General features: G+C 48.4%; 1 protein-coding gene and 1 long non-coding RNA gene across 11 annotated transcripts in view; one reads left to right on the top strand and one right to left on the bottom strand.

Annotated features, from left to right (window-relative positions):
- Nucleotides 1–15,530, bottom strand: part of LOC119954892 — a 266,765-nt gene that overhangs the window by 101,212 nt on the left and 150,023 nt on the right. The window lies entirely within an intron of this gene.
- kcnq1.2 (potassium voltage-gated channel, KQT-like subfamily, member 1.2) overlaps nucleotides 1–15,530 on the top strand; it is a 606,356-nt gene that overhangs the window by 577,866 nt on the left and 12,960 nt on the right. The gene's annotated exons all lie outside the window — the stretch shown is intronic.

The raw sequence follows: 15,530 nt of genomic DNA, 5'->3' as shown, positions 1-15,530 counted from the left end.
ACCGTCTAGCCATCCTCGGCTACGTAGTGCGTAAAGGAGTGATAGGCCCCGACCCCGAACGCATGCGCCCCCTGATGGAACTCCCTCTCCCCAATACCCTCAAATCCCTCAAACGCTGCTTGGGTTTCTTCGCGTACTACGCACAATGGGTTCCCAACTACGCTGACAAGGCCCGTCCCCTCATTCAAACCACGACCTTCCCGCCGTCGACAGAGGCCTGCCAGGCCTTTAGCCGCATCAAAGCGGACATCGCAAAGGCCACGATGCGCGCCATCGACGAGTCCCTCCCCTTCCAGGTCGAGAGCGACGCATCAGAAGTTGCTCTGGCGGCCACCCTGAACCAAGCGGGCAGACCCGTGGCCTTCTTCTCCAGAACTCTCCAGGCTTCCGAACTCCGCCACCCCTCTGTGGAAAAGGAAGCCCAGGCCATAGTCGAAGCAGTGCGGCATTGGAGGCACTATTTGGCCGGTAGGAGGTTTACCCTCCTCACAGACCAACGGTGAGTAGCCTTCATGTTTGATAATGCACAAAGGGGCAAGATCAAGAATGACAAGATCTTACGGTGGCGGATCGAATTGTCCACGTACAACTATGAGATCTTGTATCGTCCTGGAAGCTCAATGAGCCTCCTGATGCCCTGTCCCGCGGTACCTACGCCAGCGCGCAGATAGACCGCCTCCGCTCCCTCCACGCGGGCCTCTGCCATCCAGGGGTGACCCGTCTCTACCATTTCATTAAGGCCCGCATCCTGCCTTTCTCCATCGCGGAAGTCAGGACAGTAACCCGTGACTGCCACATCTGCGCCGAGTGCAAACCGCACTTCTACCGCCCCGAGCGCGCACACCTAATCAAAGCATCCCGCCCCTTCGAACGTCTCAGCATTGACTTCAAGGGGCCCCTTCCCTCTAACAACCGCAACATTTACTTCCTGGCGGTAATTGATGAATTCTCCCGCTTCCCCTTCGCCATTCCCTGCCCCGACATGACCACATCGACCATCATTAAGGCCCTACTCTCCATCTTCTCACTGTTCGGCTACCCCGCGTACATACACAGCGATCGGGAGTCCTCCTTTATGAGCAACGAGCTGCGTCAATTCCTGATCAACAGGGGCATTGCCTCTAGCAGGACGACCAGCTATAACCTCCGGGGTAATGGGCAGGTCGAGCGGGAGAATGGTACCATCTGGAAGGCCATACTACTGGCCCTCCGGTCCAGAGATCTCCCTATTTCCCGATGGCAAGAGGTTATCCCCGATGCCCTACATTCTATCCGCTCACTCCTCTGTACTGCAACAGATCAGACACCTCATGAACGTCTTCTTGTCTTCCCCAGGAAGTCGTCCTCCGGATCCCCTCTCCCGACGTGGCTGGCCGCCCCCGGACCCATCTTGCTCCGGAAGCATGTACGGGTGCACAAGTCCGACCCGTTGGTGAAACAAGTCCAGTTACTCCACGCTAACCCGCAGTATGCGTATGTGGAGTACCCCGACGGTCGGCAGGACACGGTCTCCCTCCGGGACCTGGCACCCGCCGGCGTGCGGCCTTCCCCCCCTTCACCACAGACCCCCCCCTGTTTTTTCCTCCCCCAGCGTCCCACTCAGGTCACCCCTTCCCCATCCATGGTGTCTCCACAGCCAGCTCGTGTGACAGTGACTATTCAAGGACCATCGCTCCCGGACTCCAGGACGTCAGCGGAACCACCACCATCGGCTGAACCGACGTCATCTACTCCACTGTGGCGGTCTGCCAGAACGTCACAGGCCACGAAAAGACTGATCGAATCGATCTAAAATCAACAGCTCCATGGACTTTGTTGGGACTTTGTGTAATATTGCTAATTGTCTGGGCCAGTGGGAAGCCAAAAATGTAATAAAAGGAGAGAAAATTTTTGTCTTCCCGGCTGTTACTCATATCACCAGTTCTCCCCCCGCCCCCGGCTCTTGTTGATACCCCCCTCCCCCCCCGGCTTCTTTCTCCGCAAGGGGTGAATGTGGTGATATGATTTGCATAGCTGTCTGCCATTGGTGCAGAACACCGGCTTACCATTGGCCCTGGTCGGTCATGTGCCTCTCGACCGATTGGTTGAGACCAGTCATGTGACAGCTCTCCGATTGGTCGAGAGGCTGAGTTAACCACGCCTCCTTACCGAGGTATAAATAGTCGGAGCGCCACGCGGTCGTCCATTTTATTGTAGACAACAGCAGGGCTAAGTTCTAGCTTATTAAAGCCTAACTTTTGTATAGCAACTTGTTTCTCGTGCAATTGATGGCTCATCACACACCTAATGACCACTGGCAGCATGCAGATTATGATGTCAATCAGTGCGCAATGCTGACTGATGCAAGTGCCCCATTTTTGAATTCCATTGTGCCACCAACACCCTATTTTAACCTGCACAGCTGAACACAACAGTAAACAGAATGACAGATCCCCAACAGCATTATTTAAAGCTTACAGCCACAATTTTTGGATTAGTTGCTGGATTACTTCTTCTGGTTGCTGGTGCATGTTTTTGAAGCTTTCCTATACTTAGCTAAAGTTCCAGTGGTCTACAGGGAGTAGACTAGTGCTAAAGTACTTTGCGGGACATTAAAAACTTAAATATACTGAAGCAAGTTACTCCCATTTATGGGTGGCCTGATAGGGTTTCCTCAGGAAATCAAGCATGACTGGAAGAATGAATGGAGTCATGTAGAGGGGGACATGCTGTGAAAAAAGGGATGAGGAGGTGAAGGGCAATCAGGCAAAAGGCTCTCAACAGGAAGTTATTTACACCCAAGATATTTAGGGAACAGTGTTCTGACCTAAACCAAAAGCAAGGACCCATGCATGAGATGCGTTTGCTTGACAATGGTGCAAGCCATTCTTGTCAACTTGGTGTCCCCATATATGACCTCTTGTGCGTGAAATATACACTGCCCCTTTTTAGGCAAATGCCTACCTCAGAGAACTGGCCAAGGACTTCCTCTAAATGATCTAAGTATTTCTTTTCCGTAGCTCCGTTGATAAGGACATCGTCCAAGTAAACTGCCACCCTTGGAAACTCTTGGAGGATGTTTTCCAAAACCCTCTGAAAAATCGCAATGACAGGCGATAATCTGAAAGGAAGCCTGGTGTATTCATAAAGACCACTTTGGGTTTTGATGGTCACATAGCTCCTGGACACTGCATACACTGCGACTGGAGCTATGTGTGGCTCATGTCTAATTTGGAGAAGGAGTGTTCCCCAGCCAACTTTGCATCGGTGCAAACTCGATGGGCCAAATGGCCTCCTTCTGCACTGCAGGAAATCTATTGTATGGTAAGGTAGCTGTGTCCAAGAGTTTAGGAAGCTTTGAATTCTGGACAACCAATGGAGAAAAAGAAGGCAGAGAAATTGTCATGGGTTGGGAAAGCAAAGTATTTGATCTGTACGGTACTTCAATATTTTTAACTGAACACTAGATGACTGCCTGATGGAACTAACACATTGGAGCAATTGCACGCCAATGCATTTCTGTGTTTTACCTTGTTATCCATTAATGGAATATTCAAGAGGGTCTAAATAAAATAGCTGGTTATTATCACACCAATCTAAGTGTTTATTCGGACATAAAAGTACCCAAAAGCAGTAAAAAGAAAGCAGGTATGACTAACTGATGGGATGGAAAGATAACAGGAGACATAAAGACAACAGATAAAGTCAAAAGCTGAAGTTCAAAGCAGCAGCTAAAATCTGAACATTAATAAGAACACGAGTGAGTTTGATGGGGGTGGGAAAGTTTGAAGAGACAGACCCTGTCATAAGTAAAGGACCTTCCTCTTTATTCCAGTCTGATTCGAATTCAGGCAAGAAATTTTAGTCCAGCAAACCATTTCCCCATCAGTCAAATGATAGAATATTTGTGATCTAATCAGGAGGTGTTTATTCTGTTTTGAATACCTGGTGCACTTCATACAGCCAATCCAATGGTAGTTTTCCTTCAAAGATAACAGAAATGTAGTTAGTTTTATAGAATCATAGAATCCCTACAGTGCAAAAGGGTGCCATTCAGCCCATTGAGTCTGCACCAACCCTCTGAAAGAGCACCCTACCTAGGCTCACTCCCCCGCCCTATCCCCGTAACTCCATAACCCCACCTAATTTGCACATCTTTGGACATTAAGGGCAATTTAGCATATAGTCATAGAATTTTCATAGCATGGCCAATCCAACTAACTTGCACATCTTTGGACAGTGGGAGGAAACCAGAGCACCCAGAGGAAACCCACACAGACACGGGGAAAGCATGCAAACTCCACACAGGTCAGAATCAAACCCAGGACCTGTGCTGTGAGGCAGCAGTGCTAATCACTGTGCCCCCTGCCACGTTTCATTCATATGATATCCAACAACACTCCAGAATGTAATATGATAAATTTGTGTTAAATGGACTGTGATAAAAACATTTGCAAATCAACAGTATTTTGTTTATGTGGATCTTGATCCAAGCAGAAGATATCTAGCATATGTTCACCCAGAATCCTATTGTACAATACCGTGTCTGGTTTAAAACATATGGATGCTTTATTTCAGCTTCATCACGAGACTACCATTTTGATGAGTAAATCTGCCAACACCAGTTAATCATAAACTTAGAAATGTGTCCTGCAGTACTTTAATTTAACTACTGTGAGCACATGACATCTGAGTTGGAACTTTGCCAAACAGCCTACTGCAAATTATATGAGTAGATACCACTTGTTGAAATTCATATATTCATTTGTAAATCATGTGTTCATAAATTCAATGGAACATGGAGCCAGGACCAATATTGTGCTGGGAAAACATAAGGACATTGAACAAAGGAGGAGGTTCAGATCATACAGGGACTCTCGTCTGTTCTGCCATTCAATTCAATCATGGCTGATTTGATTGAACTCTTCTTTCCCGCCACTCACCATTACAGCCTTGGTTCAAACATGGACAAAAGAGCTGAATGTCAGAGGTCAGAGTGGCTGCCCTTGACATCAAGGCAGCATTTGACCAAGTATGGCATCAAGAAGCCCGAGCAAAACTGGAGTCAATGGGAATCAGGGAAAAAACTCTCCGCTGGTTGTAGTCATACCTGGCACAAAGGGAGATGGCTATGGTGGATTGTGATCAATCATCTCAACTCAAGGACATCACTGCAGCAGTTCCTCAGGGTAGTGTCCGAAGCCCAACGATCTTCAGCTGCTTCGTCAATGACCTCCCTTCCATCATAAGGTCAGGAATGGGGATGTTTGCGTATGATTGCACAATGTTCAACACCTTTCACGACTCCTCAGGTAATGAAGCAGTCCATGTGCAAATGCAGCAAGACCCAGACAATAGCCAGGCTTGGGCTGAAAGTGGCAACTTGCATTCATGCCACACCAGTGCCAGTCAATGACCCTCCTACAAGAGAGGCTCTAACCATCACCCCTTGACATTCAATACATTACTCCCATCACTGAATCCCCCACAATCAACATCCTAGGGATTACCATTGATCAGACTAGTCACATTAATACTGTGGCTAGCAGGGCAGGTCAAAGGCTAAGAATCCTGAGGCGAGTAATTCTCCTCCTAAACCCCCCAAAGCATGACCACCATCTACAAGGCACAAGTTGTGAGAGTAATGGAATACCCTCCACTTGCCTGGGTGAATGCAGCTCCAACAACACTCCAGAAGCTCAACACCATCCAGGACAAAGCAGCCAGATTGATTGCTCCACCTTTCACAAACATTCAAACCCTCCATCATCGACAAACAGTAGCAGCCTTATGTACCATCTACAAGATGCACAAGGTGTTTAGAAGGACAACACCTTCTAAACCCACATCTAGAAGTACAAGAGCGGAAGATAATGGGAACCCCACCATCTGGAGATTCCCCTCAAAAATCACTCAGCACCCTGACTTGGAAATATATCGCCATTCCTACACTGTCTCTGGGGCAACATCCCCCAGATGTTGTCACCACCTTCTGAAGGGCAGCGAGGGATGGGCAATAACTGCTGGCCTAGGCAGCGATGTCCACATCCCGTAAATTAATTTGTAAAAAAATCTTTTGATTCCCTGAGGGGTCAAACATCTGTCTATCAAAGATGGAGCATTCACAACCCTTTGGAGTTAGATACTTCCAAAATTCAAAATCCTTCAAATTTCTCTACTCAGTTTTGAATAATTGGCCCCTTATCATGAGACTATGCCCCCAGGTTCTAAATTCCCCAGCTAAAGGGAAGAAAGTCTTAATGTTTACCCTATCAAGAGCTTTCAGAATCTGCTATGTTTCAAAGAGATCACCTCTCATTCTTCTAAACCCACGAGAATTTAGATCAATTTACTCAGTCTTTCATCACAGGACAACTCTCATCCCAGGTACCAATTGAGTGAACCTTCACTGTACCTCCACCAAACAAGTATATTTTTCATTAGGTTATGGATAGATATGGAGACCAAAACTTGCACACAATAATCCAGGTACGGTCTCATCCAAGCCCTGTACAATTGTATCAGGATTTCCTCATTCTTGTACTCCAATTCCCTTGAAATAAAGGCAAAAATGCCATCTACATTCTGAATTGTTTGCTGTGCCTGCAAGTTAATTTTCTGTGCTACTTGTTTGATTATGCCCAAGTCCCTCTGAACATCAACATTTATAAGTTTCATGCGTTTAAAGGAACATTCTGCTTTTCCATTGTTACCAATTTCTTGCATTCCCCATTCGCCCTGGACAGTAGCTTTCAAGTGTTTTTTCTTCCATATTTTCTTCTTTCGGATTTTCCTGTTCACTTTGGGTCACCACACTGCTGATTAATCACACTTCTCCATATCCTCTTAGACATAGAAAAATACAGCACAGCACAGGCCCTTCAGCCCACGATGTTGTGCCAAACTTTTGTCCCAGATTAAGAACAAATTAATCTACACCCCATCATTCTACCGTAATCCAAGCGGCAATAGCCGCTTGAAGGTCCCTAATGTTTCCAACTCAACTACTTCCACAGGCAGTGCATTCCATGCCCCCACTATTCTCTGGGTAAAGAACCTACCTCTGACATCCCCCCTATATCTTCCACCATTCACCTTAAATTTATGTCCACTTGTAATGGTTTGTTCCACCCGGGGAAAAAGTCTCTGACTGTCTACTCTATTCCCCTGATCATTTTATAAACCTCTATCAAGTCGCCGCTCATCCTTCTCCATTCTAATGAGAAAAGGCCTAGCACCCTCAACCTTTCCTCGTAAGACCTACTCTCCATTCCAGGCAACATCCTGGTATATCTCCTTTGCACCTTTTCCAAAGCTTCCACATCCTTCCTAAAATGAGGCGACCAGAACTGCACACAGTACTCCAAATGTGGCCTGTAGGTCATCCACTCCTCTCCCTTTCCAACTGCCTTTAATCTCTTACCTCTGTATGATTCCATCTGGTCTTCAGCCTTCCTCTTCTCATTCTTGCTGACAGTTCCATCTCCATTATTCACCTCACCCCTTTGCCCCTTTGTTAGATCATTTCAATTGCTTCTCAGCTACATCCTTCGATGTTCACACGATCTTCATTGATACCCTGATGTGCTGATTCCTGATTTTTGCCTTTCATCATTATTCCACACATCCATCTCAGCATCACATCTCATTCGTATTGTCCTCTCTTCTTGATGTTGCTCTACTTTCTGCACTATTCAACAAGACCAGTCTCACGACTGACTTGTAGATTCTTCCTTTCAGTTTCAGAGATTCTTTTCAATCACATAACATTCCACTCTTCCAATTACTGCAACTAGAGTTTACCCATTGCTCAATTTCCTATTGAATACTTCTATCTTCTACCACTTCAAACTGCTCACTTTCTCCAATTCTGTACCAATAATCTTCACACCATCACTCTGATCCTCTTCTCTAGGCTTAAGCAAACAGTCCGTAAATTAGACCTTTTCTCTACTGATCTTCATACTTCAGCCTTCCAGTGTTTTTCTCCAGTCCTCCAGATACTCAGTCATGTTCCCATCATCACCACCACATAGCTCAATGTCATCTGCAAACATCACTGACCATGGTGCTTCCTTTCACAATAAGAGTATTGATGATAACCAGGAAGAGAAAGGGGCTCAGTACCGATTTTGTTGCAATCCAACTCTGGCTTTGAACCTCTCACTCTCTCCCACACTGTTGATTACTTTTGTCTGATACTCCTTGTACATGTTCTGCAATAGTTGTATGTACTTCTCAGAGACTCCACAAGCTCAAGCACATCTCCAGACTTCCTCACTAGGAACCCAGTCATATGCCCTCTCTAAATCAGTGAATATATCTTTATGTTTCATTGATCTTCCTGATGTTTCTCAATAACTTGTTTCATCACAAAAGATTCTGGTTAATAGGAATAGTATGATCAGGTTTTATGAGGAGGAAAGGATTTGAATGTTGACATTTGGATTGTTCAATGTTGGAATTAATTGTATTTCAGAAGCGGCATAGGCTTTCCAATGGCACTGCCAGATTAAGTAAAGCATGCTTGGATGAGGCATTGCAGTTTTCTCTGGCAGTCAGGTAAGCATCTGCAGGCACCATGGCCATATCTGGTTCCTCCTCCTCTCTCCCTCCACCTCGCCTATACTGAGGAGGAGAGTTTTAAAAAAATTAATGGGTAATTTAGCGTGGGCAATCCACCTACCCTGCACATCTCTGGGTTGTGGGGGTGAGATCCACGCAGGCACGGAGAATGTGAAAACTCCACACGGACAGTGACTCGGGGCTGGGATCAAACCCAGGTCCTCGGCGCCATGCGAGGAGGATAGTGATTATTCAATACCTTCCTCTTCCTGCAGCTCCACTCCTCTCTGCAGTATGATGTTGTGTAGGACACAGCAGACTACAACCATTCTGGAGATCATTGATGGGCACACTGAAGGACACCCCAGTTTTGTTGAGACACCTGAAATGCATCTTGAGCATCACAGTGGTTTAGTTTATTATCAACTTGTGGTTATGTGGCTCCAGTTCTGTCCCTCCTCTAGTTGACTACAAGGCTGCCTTGCAGGAGTCAACAGCTGGGTCACCAGAGGGTAGCCCTTGTCTCCAAGGAGGCAGCCACTAGCACTGTGTGAAGGAGGGAAATGCGACAATTCCCAGGGCACTTCTGCAGTTATTAGCTGGAGATCATTGAGGGGCACACTGAAGGACACCCCAGTTTTGAAGAGGCACCTGAAACGCATCTTGTTTGGTTTATTATCACCTTGTGGTTATGTGGCTCCTGTTCTATCCCTCCTTCTCTCCATCTTCATGGGGATGTGAGGAAGTGCGTAGAAAGAGAAGTGGTTGTGAGGAATGATATAAGGAATTGACTTGACATTTGATTTTTAATTCCAGATTTTTATTGGATTAAATTTCCACTATCTGACGTAACTCAAACCCGGGTCCCCAGAGTTTTACCTTGAGTCTCTGGTTCATCATACAAGTGACAATGCCACTACACCACTGCCACACTGCACATGTCTCTCATCCGAACGTATGAATTAGGAGCAGGACTAGGCCACTCGGTGGGATTCAAACTCAGGAATGACTAGTTCAGTGACAATATCGCCTCCCTCCAGCCAAGCCTCTTTGTAGCAGCAGCAGCTTTCTTCCAAATTGGGGCAGCAGGGTAGCATGGTGGTTAGCATAAATGCTTCACAGCTCCAGGGTCCCAGGTTCGATTCCCGGCTGGGTCACTGTCTGTGTGGAGTCTGCACGTCCTCCCCCTGTGTGCGTGGGTTTCCTCCGGGTGCTCCGGTTTCCTACCACAGTCCAAAGATGTGCGGGTTAGGTGGATTGGCCATGCTAAATTGCCCGTAGTGTCCTAATAAAAGTAAGGTTAAGGGGGGGGTTGTTGGGATACGGGTATAGGGTGGATACGTGGGTTTGAGTAGGGTGATCATGGCTCGGCACAACATTGAGGGCCGAAGGGCCTGTTCTGTGCTGTACTGTTCTATGTTCTATGTTCCTGTCATTGCTGGGAAGCGTATCACTTCCCAACTTCTAACGGTTCCCAGAAGCATATTAAGGGAAGCTTCATAAAAGCAGGGAAAAAGCCTTTGAATATCTAGAATCCATCTTTTCATGGATCCAACTCCAACTTCTCCAAATTCCATCTTTGGGCTGGTCTTTTAAAGACAATAGTTCAGACAATCAGGAGTAAAATTATAATGAACTAGTTGCCACCGGTGGACCCAGTGCATTTACTTCTGGAGTTTCTCAAACAATAATGTTTCCCGCACCCTCTTCCAGAATGCTACCAACTGAGCCATGGTTTACACTCAAAATTGGAACTGATCAGAGTGTGGATCGAATCAGTCAGTTCCAATCTAAAGTCACAATGGGGATCTTAGGATCCTGGTTTGCATATTAAAAGAAGCCGGGATGAGGCAGACACTTGGAGCGCCCAGCTCCAAGGTCTCCTTCAAAGTGTAGCCGTGCCAGGGCTGAGAATGGGATTCAGGCCAGGGCAGGATAGCTGCCTGAGGTTTCAGGCACCGGCTGCAGATGGGTGGTAATACTCTTGCACTCATTTACCCCAGGGCAACAGAGTATCACTGACTCCACAAACTCTGGCAGGCAGATGTGCTGCAATCCAGTGGCAGCAATTTTCCCAGTGCATATATCGCAGTCACAGGCTGTATAATTTCAAGAACCACAGTTTTTTAACATTGGTAATTTAATAAAAAAGGATTTCTTCAATAATAATCACAAACTGCTCTTGTTCAGTCGTGAATGGGGGGCGGGGGGGGGGGGGGGGGGGGTTCGGGGGTTTCCATTGTCTTATGTGAGGTATGAATTTCAACCACCTGACAACAAAATTCAATTAACACTTTTGGCAAGCGAAATGTCATTAGCTGTGCTTTCTATTGCTTTATAGCTCACAGATGTCTTTGGGTTTTGAAATGGCTGTTTTCTTTTCATATTTTCTCCCTTTCCTTCTAACTAACTAACTCAAATGGAAATTTTTGATGCATGATTTGAGGCAGTGAGTTTGGCTCGATGTCTGATTATAGTGGGCATCACTGCCAAACACAAATGTCCTCATCTGACATCCAAGTAAATGTACATTAGGAGCAGAGTTACCAATCAGGGGTGTGATTTTCCCACCGCATTGCGCCTGATGCCAATCCTGTTCTGCCAGGAGCATTGTGCGGGAGAGGCTGAAATCGGGCTTCGCCTCGGGCGCAAAAACCACGGGCAAGTCACCCGACCCGCGGAACTAGCCGCAATCTGGATCACGCCCTCACTGGGTGTGTGGGCTTGACCGGTGGGAAACTCCCCAGCCCCCCAAAAATGACTTAAGTGTGGGTAAATCCAGGTCTGGTCTCACCCAAAATGTTGGCAGGAAACATCCCGTCAAACTTGCCAAAATTACAATTTTGGGGAGAATCGGATTGTCCGGAGTCGGAAACATAGCTGATTTTTCCTCCATATTTTAAGAAAAGAAAAATGTCCTCTACTGAGATTGGTGGTTGCAGCTGCATCACTTGCAAAATACATTAGTTTATCTCCCTTGGTGTGATGCACCATGGACAGGGATGCCACTTCAATGTTGGGGCAGCAAAGGCGTCTGGAATATGGAAGAACATTGGGAAGAGTCATGATTGGTGTGGGAGAGCCTGGAGGGATGTATCTTTGGGTAAATCGGCCTGCCCTCAGGATTCCGGGCCAGAGCTGAGAATGATGTAATGTTTTTAATCATGAGCAGTAGCGGAGGTTAGAAGCACGGTACAGCACCCAGGTTGGCTGCAGGAAATCTTGGAAAAGTCAGGCCAAGGAAGAGGCTTGGAGAAGTAGCTTAGAAACTGGCTGCAGGTCAAGCAACTGCGGAGACCAAACAAGAGGGAAGCTCGAGAGCATGAACAGGGGGTGCTGAATGTCACCAGTGGTGAGATGCCTAAAATTACTCCATGACTGCAAAGTGCTCACATTGAAAATTCCGCTTATAAATATCTACATCAACCATTGCTGTTCCAAATGTCAACAATAAATTGTTACCAACAATATGACAACAGGAAGTTGATTAAAAGTGTGCAAGGCTTTTATTAATCTATAAGTAGAAATTAGAAGGCTGCTGGGAAGGAAGTAAACATCCTCTGACAAAAACATAGGTAGAGCCAGATATTACAATTTTGTAGAATTGGAATGCACCTTTGATGTGAGACACTATTTTAAAAAGCAGATCCCCTAATTGGGCTGAAGATAAGATTGGCACCCAATTGGTTTTTAAAAATAAATTTAGAGTACCCAATTCTTTTTTTTTCCAATTAACAGGCAATTTAGCGTGGCCAATCCACCTAATCTGCATTTCTTTGGGTTTGTGGGAATGAGACACCAAGCAGACACGGGGAGAATGTGCAAACTCCACACAGACAGTGACCCGGGTCTTCAGCCCTGAGGCAGCAGTGCTAACCACTGGGCCACCATACCACCCTTGTGGCATCCAATGTGTATCACCAGTGTCGCCAGGAAGCTGGAACTCACTCAGATATGCAATGCTCAAAAGCAGACATTATTGGACTTGGCATTGCCTTGCCGAATTGTGTAGGTGACCAATCAGAGAGCCAGAAGCCTCTTGGGGCAGACAGGCGGGCAAATGATCAATGAAAAGGTACAAGACAAGGGCCGGGATTCTCCCCTACCCGGCCGGGGGGGGGGGAAGGGGGGGGCGTGTGTCCCGGAATAGCAGAGTGCCGCCAACCACCCCAAAGGTGTGGAATTCTCCGCACCTTTAGGGGCTAGGCCCGCGCCGGAGTGGTTTCTGCTACGGCGAATGGCGCCAAAACCGGCGCCAATGGCCTTTGCCGCTACGCCGCCCGGTGTCGGGGCTGGCCGAAAGGCCTTCGCCGGTCCGCGCATGCGCCGGTGCGTCAGCGGCCGCTGACGTCACCACCGGTGCATGCGCGCTGCAGGGGTTCTCTTCCGCCTCCGCCATGCTGGAGGCCGTGGCGGCGGTGGAAGGAAAAGAGTGCCCCCACGGCACTGGCCCGCCCGCCGATTGGTGGGCCCCGATCGCGGCACCCCCCGGTGTCCGATCGCCCCCCAGGGGCCCGCTCGCGCCGCCAATCCCACCGGCACCAGAGGTGGTTAAACCACGTTGGCGGGATTGGCCTGTCAGCAACGGGACTTCGGCCCATCGCGGGCTGGAAAATCGCTGCGGGGGGCACGCCGATCGGCGGGGCGTGATTCCCACTCCCGCCGATTCCTGGGTGGCGGAGAATTCCGGCCACGGCGGGGGCGGGATTTACGCTGGCCCCGTGTGATTCCCTGACCCTGAAGGGGGTTGGAGAATTCCGCCCATGATCTGTATGAATAATCCTTTTCCAACAATTTTACCTCAGCAGAGATATGACTTAATGGCTCCCCACATTGCTCCCAATGGCTGTACACTAATGTGGAGCAGACTGGATTTTTCGCCTGTCCCCCTCCCCAGCTAAAACTGGCGGTGAGCCTACTCCCAATTCCAAGTACTGCCCTGCAGTAATGTAACGCTGGGAGCAGCATTAAATGCTTCAAGATAAGAGTTCACCCTCCACCACTCTCGGGATAGAACTGCTGGCCAATCAAATGGTCACAGCCCTGTAGTCCCAGCAGTGCCACAGAGGACATTACAGGCAGTCCCCAATTCTGGGGAGCACAGGTTAGGCCAGGATGTGAGGTATCACCGGAGCCTGCCAATCAAGCCCTAGCAAGGGAGGTGAGGGGATGGGGGGCCAGGTACAAGAGGCCAGGGGAGAGGTTTAAAGGTGGGAGCACCTTCATGCCCCCAATTGGATCAAGGAACCTGCAAACGAGGTGCTTCCCCCCCCCCCCCCCCCCCCCCCCCCCCCATCGCCACCAGCCAGCACAGCTATGGCTGCTGGGCATCCTGCATGGCAGAGACTTACCCCTGCTGTAAAATAAAATACCAATGATGGCAGGATGAGACCTTAAGTGGCCTTTAATTGCATAGTCATCACCTGCTCCCCAGAGATTTTCACACAGGTCAGGCGGGGGCGAGTTGTTAGGCAAGGGGAAAGTCACTTGCTAGATTTTAGTGCCCCCATTCCCTCAAACCTGCGGGTGGAGGTGCATACAATCCAACCCATTACTTTTCACGATTTGGGATTTGGAAATTGCTTTCTGGACATCCCCAGTCTGGTAACAAGCACTCCTAAGAGGAGAATGAGCATTTGTATTCCCCACAGAATCAGGCCATCCTCGCATATTAACCCATACTGATGAGTAAAGTCAGGCTTCAGCTGTTCAGACTTATCGTAACGCCACCCAGTCTGTATCATTCTTTTAAACTTTGAAAGAATAGGAGGCATCATCTAACATCGCACCGGACACAAATCCACGCAAGCTGGTTAGATCGCGGGAGAGGTCAAGATTGGGAACTGCGCCGGCCGCCGATCGGTTTCTGATCTAACTGGCCCACTCCCATTGGCGAGATCCGGATTCCGCTGTGAAGTGGCGAGAAACAATTATCACCAATTAAGGCCAATCTTTATTTCATTAATGGGGAGGGCCCCCTATTGAAAGGCTTCCCGTGATCTAACCGGCTCCCCAGCGAGCAATCGTGTGGGTGCCCTTTAGCACATCAATTTAAAACCATAAAACTAAATCAATGGCAATGCAGGCACAGTAAGAAGTCTTACAACACCAGGTTAAAGTCCAACAGGTTTATTTGGAATCATTAACTTTCGGAGCGCAGCTCCTTCTTCAGGTGAGTGAAGCTGGACTTACCTGGTGTGTAAGACTTCTTACTGTGCCCATCTCAGTCCAACGCCGGCATCTCCAGATAATGGCAATGCGGGGATCGGAGGAGGTGAGTGGCCATCTTCGAAATCAGACAATTAGCCTGGGGCCCCTAAAGGGGTCGGGCCCAGTCGGAGAGGGGGGGGGGGTCAGTTGCCCTTGGTGGGTGGGAGGTCGCCCCTGCGCTGGAGGGAGATGGGCTCAGTTCCCGCAGGTCCAACAGGCCAAACCCCCGGATTGTGTATACCCATAACGGGGGCAACTTCAGTTTCTGCTTGTCTGTTCCACCGAACACCCCCAGGACAGAACCCTGTCCATGGTAATTGCCCCCGTTATAGAACATAGAACATAGAACAGTACAGCACAGAACAGGCCCTTCGGCCCTCGATGTTGTGCCGAGCAATGATCACCCTACTTAAACCCACGTAACCCGTATACCCGTAACCCAACAATCCCCCCATTAACCTTACACTACGGGCAATTTAGCATGGCCAATCCATCTAACCCGCACATCTTTGGACTGTGGGAGGAAACCGGAGCACCCGGAGGAAACCCACGCACAAACGGGGAGGACGTGCAGACTCCACACAGACAGCGACCCAGCCGGGAATCGAACCTGGGACCACTGGAGCTGTGAAGCATTGATGCTAACCACCATGCTACTGTGAGGCCCCGTTATGGGTATACACAATCTGGGGATTTGGACCCGCGGGAGCTGAGCCCATCTCCCTCCAGCCCAGGGGCGACCCCTTTAACTGCCACTGTAACCTCTGGCTGCACAG

This window comes from Scyliorhinus canicula, chromosome 20, assembly GCF_902713615.1.
Source record: "Scyliorhinus canicula chromosome 20, sScyCan1.1, whole genome shotgun sequence".
In the NCBI taxonomy this organism is placed as follows: domain Eukaryota; kingdom Metazoa; phylum Chordata; class Chondrichthyes; order Carcharhiniformes; family Scyliorhinidae; genus Scyliorhinus; species Scyliorhinus canicula.
Note: the sequence above shows the minus strand (reverse complement) of the source record. Positions and strands in the feature narration are given on the sequence as shown.